General features: G+C 46.4%; 1 protein-coding gene across 1 annotated transcript in view; it reads right to left on the bottom strand.

Moving 5' to 3' along the window:
- Positions 1–7,153, bottom strand: part of LOC103072349 (calcium-activated potassium channel subunit alpha-1) — a 545,963-nt gene that overhangs the window by 417,386 nt on the left and 121,424 nt on the right. The gene's annotated exons all lie outside the window — the stretch shown is intronic.

The raw sequence follows: 7,153 nt of genomic DNA, 5'->3' as shown, positions 1-7,153 counted from the left end.
GTCCGGAGCCTGTGCTCCGCAAATGGGAGAGGCCACGACAGTGAGAGGCCCGCATAACGCAAGAAAAAAAAAAAAAAAAAAAAAAAAAGTCCACTTCCTTTCTTCAGTTGCATCTTCTTCGTTCTTTATCAATAATTTCAATAAGACTTTGTTTCCTCTCCTGACAATCTCCAAGCTATCTAGACAGAACTTAAAACCACCACAGCCTGGCTGGAGGAAGAAGGTAGAAAAGGCAGGGTTTCATTTCCTGATCAGCCAGTCCAGTGCAGCTTGGAGGTCCTGCTGCCCTGGCAGAAACCTGATTGGTCCCCCAACTAGCAAGGATCAGGACAGCAACACACGGTGTACAGACTGACAGGGACGGACACTCGCCCTGTCGAGTTCTTGATAAATTCCAGCCAATGCCAGGAATTCTCTGGTCCCTTCACATACCTGCCACGTTAGATCAAAATCAGAGGCCACGCCAGTGAGAATCGAAGGAGGGTGATGGAGAGCTGGATTCCCTGACACCGAGGGCAGAGGTTGGCCAACACTCCTATCCACTTACGTATTCCACAAATACTTAATTGAGCGCTTATTATGTGTTGGGCACAAAGTTCGATGCTGAGAAGGGTTAAAACTGTAGCAAAAGCTAGACTGCAGCTGCCCTCAGGGGACGTAATTTATTGAGGGACGTAGACACTCGTCCCCAGTCACCCTCAAGGAATGAGTGAACCCAAACGGAGATAAGAGCGTGAAAGTGCACAATCCTAGGAGAGCCGCTAACAAAGGAACAGGGTGAAGGGAAGTCTCCCGAGAAAGCTGCACTTGAGTTGACATCTGCAGGAGACGCAGGTGCTATCCAGGTGAAAGATGTGCATTTGAGGGGGAGATGAAAAGAGAAAGAATCCTCTAAACAGAGGGAAGAGCATGTGCAAAGAAAGCCCAGTGACGAGAAAGTGTGAAACCTTGGAGAACGGGACGAAGCCAACATGACAGAGCCCAAGCGCTGAGGAGAGGGGTGAAATGCGGGGCTTGGGAAGAGGAGGACGCGTCCTGATGGCTTGGGAGAGGTGACGAGGGGTACACTTTAAAACTCTTAGCTGCAAATACACCCCCATAGTAAGCAATCAGAACTAAAGTACCCAGACCAAAATCCTGCAGTCCTCTTGGAGAGCAGAGTAAAATGCGACTGAAAAGAAGTTGAGATTGAACATCGATACTTTTCTGTATTTCTCAAAATGGGCAACGTTGTGATACAGGCATATTAAAAAGTTAAAAATCGAGCAGAACCAACTCAAACATATCTTTGACTGATGAGGCATGGTTTTGTAATCCTTTCAGGGGAGACTGTTAAGCTAAAAACGTTGAGCTAAACTGCAGCGTTATTTCTCTGTAAATGCATGTAACCGCCTTTTAAAGAATTCTCAAATGAAGGTTACAGCAGCTAGTGATAAACATTCATTTCTCACAATATCAGACAATGGGACCAGCATTAACAAGCTGCCTTTTCCTGTTTTCTTATGAAATGGTCTTAAGCGGTCTCACTTATTGTGAGTTTCTATAAGCATTAACAATTTGTAAAATGAGTTAATTATGTTCTTGGAGGTTTAATAAAATCCAGCAACATTACGACGTAATATCCTGATGGTCTTGAAATTTACTCACAAAACTTATTTTAAAAAAAAGAGTAAATGCATTCAGCTGAGCTGAACATCCTGTATATTTACAGACAGCATATATTATCCTACAATGGCCATTCTAAATATGTAAGAATACGGCTGACAGACTCTCAATCAAGCAAAGTTGCAAAAGGATCCCTCCTTTAAAGTTTCAAAAACCTTCGCGTCAATGTATAAGTTACTGGCAGATAGCCAAGCCAAGCGTTTCAAATCCAAAGGCTTTGGTGGTCCAGGCTTGAGAGAAAGAATCATCAAAACTAACCGTTAATGAGCAAAGCAGATATTTCAAGAACATCCATCGATCTTTAACAGTCGTCGGCATGAGGGAAACAGGGAAGGGACAGTGAAATGGAGGTGAAAATTAAGATGTCACGTGGGGATTACATACAGGTTTCAACTGCTTAATTTTAGGTTGGTATTTTCTCTCTCTCTCTCCTTTTTTAAATGTGTCTTCCTTTTTCCTCACTATAAACTCCATTTGCCAACAGGTAGTAAAACTGGAATGCCTAGAATCTTCTCTTATTCTGTTTCCCTGGTCATCTGCCTGGAGTGTTATTAGGTGTGAAATGGGATGTGGCGTAAGGGTGAAGCACGAGGATCTGGAATCCAATTGCCTGCGTGCAAATGCTAGCTCCGCTCCTTCCCAGTCAAGTGTCTTTGGAAAAGCCGGCCACCACCGGTAAGCAAAAGCTTCCACGTCTTTGAAACAAAGAGATCGTAGTAATACACACCTCATGGGGTTGTTTGGATGATCAAATGAGACGTAGGAAAGGTACCTGCTTAGCCTCTCAAGGTTAGCAATCAGTGTTTCTCTGCTGGAAAGGGTGGCAGTATTTACAAGGTGGGAGAGGAGCCCATCCCCACTGTCCTCCCCACCGCCCCCCAAAATCAGAGCACTCACTCATCATCTTCGATGGCAGGGTCTCCTAACCTCCATCACTCACATCCTATCCCAACAGACAACATGTTATAACCGGGTTCCACCTGCACAATTACTTGTCAGTGTTTCTCTCTTTTTTAATAAATTTATTTACTTATTTATTTAGTTTTGGCTGCATTGGGTCTTCCTTGCTTCACGCGGGCTTTCTCTAGTTGCGGCGAGCGGGGGCTACTCTTCGTTGCGGTGCGTGTACTTCTCATTGCAGTGGCTTCTCTTGTTGCTGAGCACGGGCTCTAGGCGCGTGGGCTTCAGTAGTTGGGGCTCGTGGGCTCCAGTAGCTGGGGCTCGCGGGCTCTAGAGTGCAGGGTCAGTAGTTGTGGAGCGTGGGCTTAGCTGCTCCGCAGCATGTGGGATCTGCCTGGACCAGGGCTTGAACCCTTGTCCCCTGCACTGGCAGGCGACTCTTAACCACTGTGCCACCAGGGAAGTCCCAATGTTTCTCTAGAAACTGCATCTTTCGAAATTTGTTTCTCAAATGGAACTTTATATTACTCTCAGGAATGGAAAGCTCGTCTCACTTGCCATAACTAGAAAGGAACCGTAAACATACAGCAAAAAAGGAAACCCAGATCATCTAGATTCTACCTTGACACTGTTACCCCAGCGAAGACTCAGAGCTTGAGGCTGATTACTACAATTGAGAGAGGCATTAACAGTATGACAGAACCAAGCTGGTGGTAAACAGAATGTAAAAGGAAACATAACCCTCTCACCACTGAGTCTATAACACCCGATGCTGGGACAACACGTCATCTAAAATCCTGGTAACACTCATCTCTCACAGTGTCATCTAGAGTGACTTCTGTTGCAACTTGTGGGGGTCTTATGGATAAACAAGCAGTGTTGCATGGCAGCTAAGAGTGATTCCAATACTCCCTTGGAAGGAAGGCTCCCAATTAATTGTAGCCCATTCGTTTCTAAAATTGCAGAGTGAGACATTAGAATTCATGAAATTTATAGACCTGTGAATTCCCCTGGCAAACAGCAATGTTATTAGATTATCAGTAAGTCTATGTAAATTTGGCTAGAGATGGTGTGCATATATATGTATATATATATATATATATATATACATACACACACACACACACGCATATATATATATATATATACATGTATGTATGTATGGGGGGTGGGCTACTTAAATTTTATGCATCCTCAGTCAGACCCCCATCTCTCCTGAGGTTAGATTCCTAAGCTGATGGTTCCTACTTTCCATCTCTGTCTACAAATGCCTTTGACCGAAATATCCTGTGAGTCCACCAGTACACATGTCCTTTAAAACACCCTAAGTGGAAAGCATTGCCTGTTAAGGATTAAAGTAGACATGTAATCACGTTTCATCCTGAGCTATGGCTTTCATCCAATACAAATGCCACACTCACTTAGGAAGGGTGTCTGTACACCGTAAACAGCAAGGGAATAGAGGACGGTTTCCTGAATGGGCCTGCTCAGCAAATCTCAACTCATTCAGCCACAGACCCAGTTAATTCGCGCTTCAGGGTTTGCAACACTCTAATAAGATGAGTGAAAAAGCAAAGACATACACGTGGAGGGAGTCCCTTTGCTGTGCATGCAATCAACTTCTGCTTTGTCGGAATGTATTACACAGATAATTCAGAAGCACCCGACAAACAAGCCTTGCATTTACGAAGCCTGCCCCGGGAAAGCACAGACTCTATACGTGCACGGAGAGGCTCTGAATCCACGTTAGTTCCTCCTCTCCTGTCTGTCACATTCGCTTTAGCAATGGTAGATGATGTCACCTCATCTGGAAACTCCATCAGCGACAGGAAATCCCAGTCTGGGATTCTAAATTTGCCTATAGATCATTCAGATGGACAATGGGAATTATCTGATTTGTGGACTGAGCAAAACCCAAAACTCTGAGCACCTTCTGTGCATCTAAGAAAATGTATTTCTAAGTCAAAGGCATTTATTTTTTAGATGGAAGCTGGCGTGAGTATCGCCTGCAAGGAGAGACAGAGGTTCCCTGGAAGGGGGTGGCGGGCTGAGTGCTGAGCACGGGGACACGTGTACAAGCTGAAAGCACACCAAGTACTTTTCCCCACTACCAGTGCCTCACACGTCAGCTCAGAAGGCTGACAGGTCCCTGATCACTCAACAGGCAGGCAGCAAACTCTCAGGGCAAAGGGACTTACACGGCCTTATCTTGAGCTCCTCTATTAAGAAACTTGTCATCACTAAACCAGGTTGTTAGTCACTGGAACAATTTGATGGAAAGAGAAACACCAGGGAGAAACAAGTTCACCCAGATGGGCTGTGGCTCAGGGGATCAAGGGGCAATAAACCCTGTTACCTCTCCTGGTCAGCGAACAAACAGTTCTTGCTTAGCAAACATTCCGGTTCACCGTGAACTCCTCCGCATACCATGTATGGCGGTCATTATGCAGATGAATAAGCCCTGTAAAAATATGCTTAATGTGAAAACTCGACCGGAGTGACAGCTTTCTCCAGTGACTTGGGTTTGTCGATCTAAAAATTAATTACTCTTGTCTTAACAAGGCATGAGAGGCCAAGTTAATAGAGAGCTCCAGTTAACGAAGGGCCCAATTTACAACAGATCATCAGCTTTCTGTTTTGCACTATGAAGAAAGGGATTTAAGAGACAAGGGATGTCTCTGGCCCTGGCTCTGCCCCTGGACACATCACTCAGCCTTCGTAGACCTCAGCTTTCTTCTCTGAAGAGTGAGACTATTAGACTCATGAGCAGTTTTCAATCTGAACATGGCAACACCCTGGTGAAGAGTCCAGGTACAGAGTCCTCAAGATTAACTTCTAACGAAAGGCTGGTATTTGTTGGCTGCTCTCCAGGTACTGACTAGCGAAGGAGGCACTATTACCATCCCCACTTTACAAATGGGGAAACCGTGGCTCAGAAAGGTCGACAACTTGCCTGAGGGTCACCCAGCCAGCCAGAGGCCAAGGTGGGACTTGGAACCCACGTGGTCTGGCTCCAGAGGCCTGCTGACTCCACTGTATGCCTCTCAATAATGGCAGCTATCAGTTACAGCCAATCGACTGACAGACTGTTGATTACAGGAGATCTGAGGCTTAAACTAAAAGGCTATTCTCGCCCCCCGTTTCAACATGTGTGTTTTTTTTTGTTTTGCTTTGAGAGACCAAGAGATGGGATTACATAACACAACCTGAGGCTTGTGTCACAAAAGTGAACACAACCCGCTGGCTAAACTAGAAGACAGATTGACAGGTATCTGCTGACCAGACAACACGGCTGGTTCCATGCAGGCTAAAGCCATGATTCCTTGGGGCTTTGAGAAAGCATGCTGCAACGTGCTCGCTTCCCTTCTGGAAGGAGCAAAGCCCTGCCTCTCCGCAGTGACAATCCTGGGCCTGAAACAGCTGGGAGGATCTTGACAGGCTTATCTCCTCCGGCTCCTGGGGTGTCTCCTGTTGGCTGTCAGATCGAGTTCACCAAACCAAGTCTCCCAATCACCTCCTTGGCAGGCATCCACACCGGAGCAGGGCCTTCTCCGCCTTGAACCGAGCAGCCTCTTGCCCCCATGCAGACAGCCCGACTCTCCTGGCAGAGCCTGGCCCCAGAGGCATGGGGCTCCCTAGGGCATTCATGTGGTTCCTGTTGCCACCACAACGAGCGTGTGGGCTGTGTTTGAGCAGCCCCGTGGCTCCAGCACACTTGGCTGCGTGCATAATATTCTAATTACCAGCAGGCACCTGGAATTCTAGCCGGCCTCCCTCCAGGCACTCAGCCTACACCTGACTTATATAAGACGTAAGGACAGCAGCCAGAAGTTACCAAGGGCCCACTAGGTGTCAGTGTCTGGGACAGAAGTCAACCTCTACCACCAATGCCTGAGTAAGTGCTCCTGTAGGGAACCACTCAAATGCTTCCAAGCGTAGACGAAAGGCGTAAATAATGATACAGATGACCCCAAAGGATGAATGTCTACTTCAATCACAAGAGGCCCCTAAGACAAGGCAGCCTCAAAAGGTCACATACTGAGGATTCTACTCATGTGACATTCTCAAAAAGACAAAATTACAGTGACGGAAAACAGACCAGTGGTGTTGCCAGGGGCTATGGGTGGAAGGCAGGAGCTTTATGGGATAAAGGAACACTTCTGCATCCTGATTATGATGTTCATTACATGCAGCTATGCATGTGTTAAAATTCGTAGAACTATACACAGAAGTGGGGGGGGGGTCCATTTTACTCTATGATACTATAAAAAATAAAAATGTGTAAAAGCCCCATGAATAGGTTTTCTCCCAGAAGATGACTTTTCTTCATGTTTTTTTTTTCTAAATTGAGTCCTATTTAGAATACTACTGATTGGGCTTCCCTGGTGGCGCCGTGGTTGAGAGTCCGCCTGCTGATGCAGGGGACACGGGTTCGTGCCCCGGTCTGGGAAGATCCCACATGCTGCGGAGAGGCTGGGCCCGTGAGCCATGGCCGCTGAGCCTGCGCGTCGAGAGCCTGTGCTCCGCAATGGGAGAGGTCGCAACAGTGAGAGGTCTGCGTACCGCAAAAAAAAAAAAAAAAAAAAAA

The sequence above is a fragment of the Lipotes vexillifer genome, unplaced genomic scaffold (assembly GCF_000442215.2).
Source record: "Lipotes vexillifer unplaced genomic scaffold, Lipotes_vexillifer_v1.1 scaffold1662, whole genome shotgun sequence".
NCBI lineage: Eukaryota > Metazoa > Chordata > Mammalia > Artiodactyla > Lipotidae > Lipotes > Lipotes vexillifer.
This window is presented reverse-complemented; position numbering and strand designations above follow the sequence as displayed.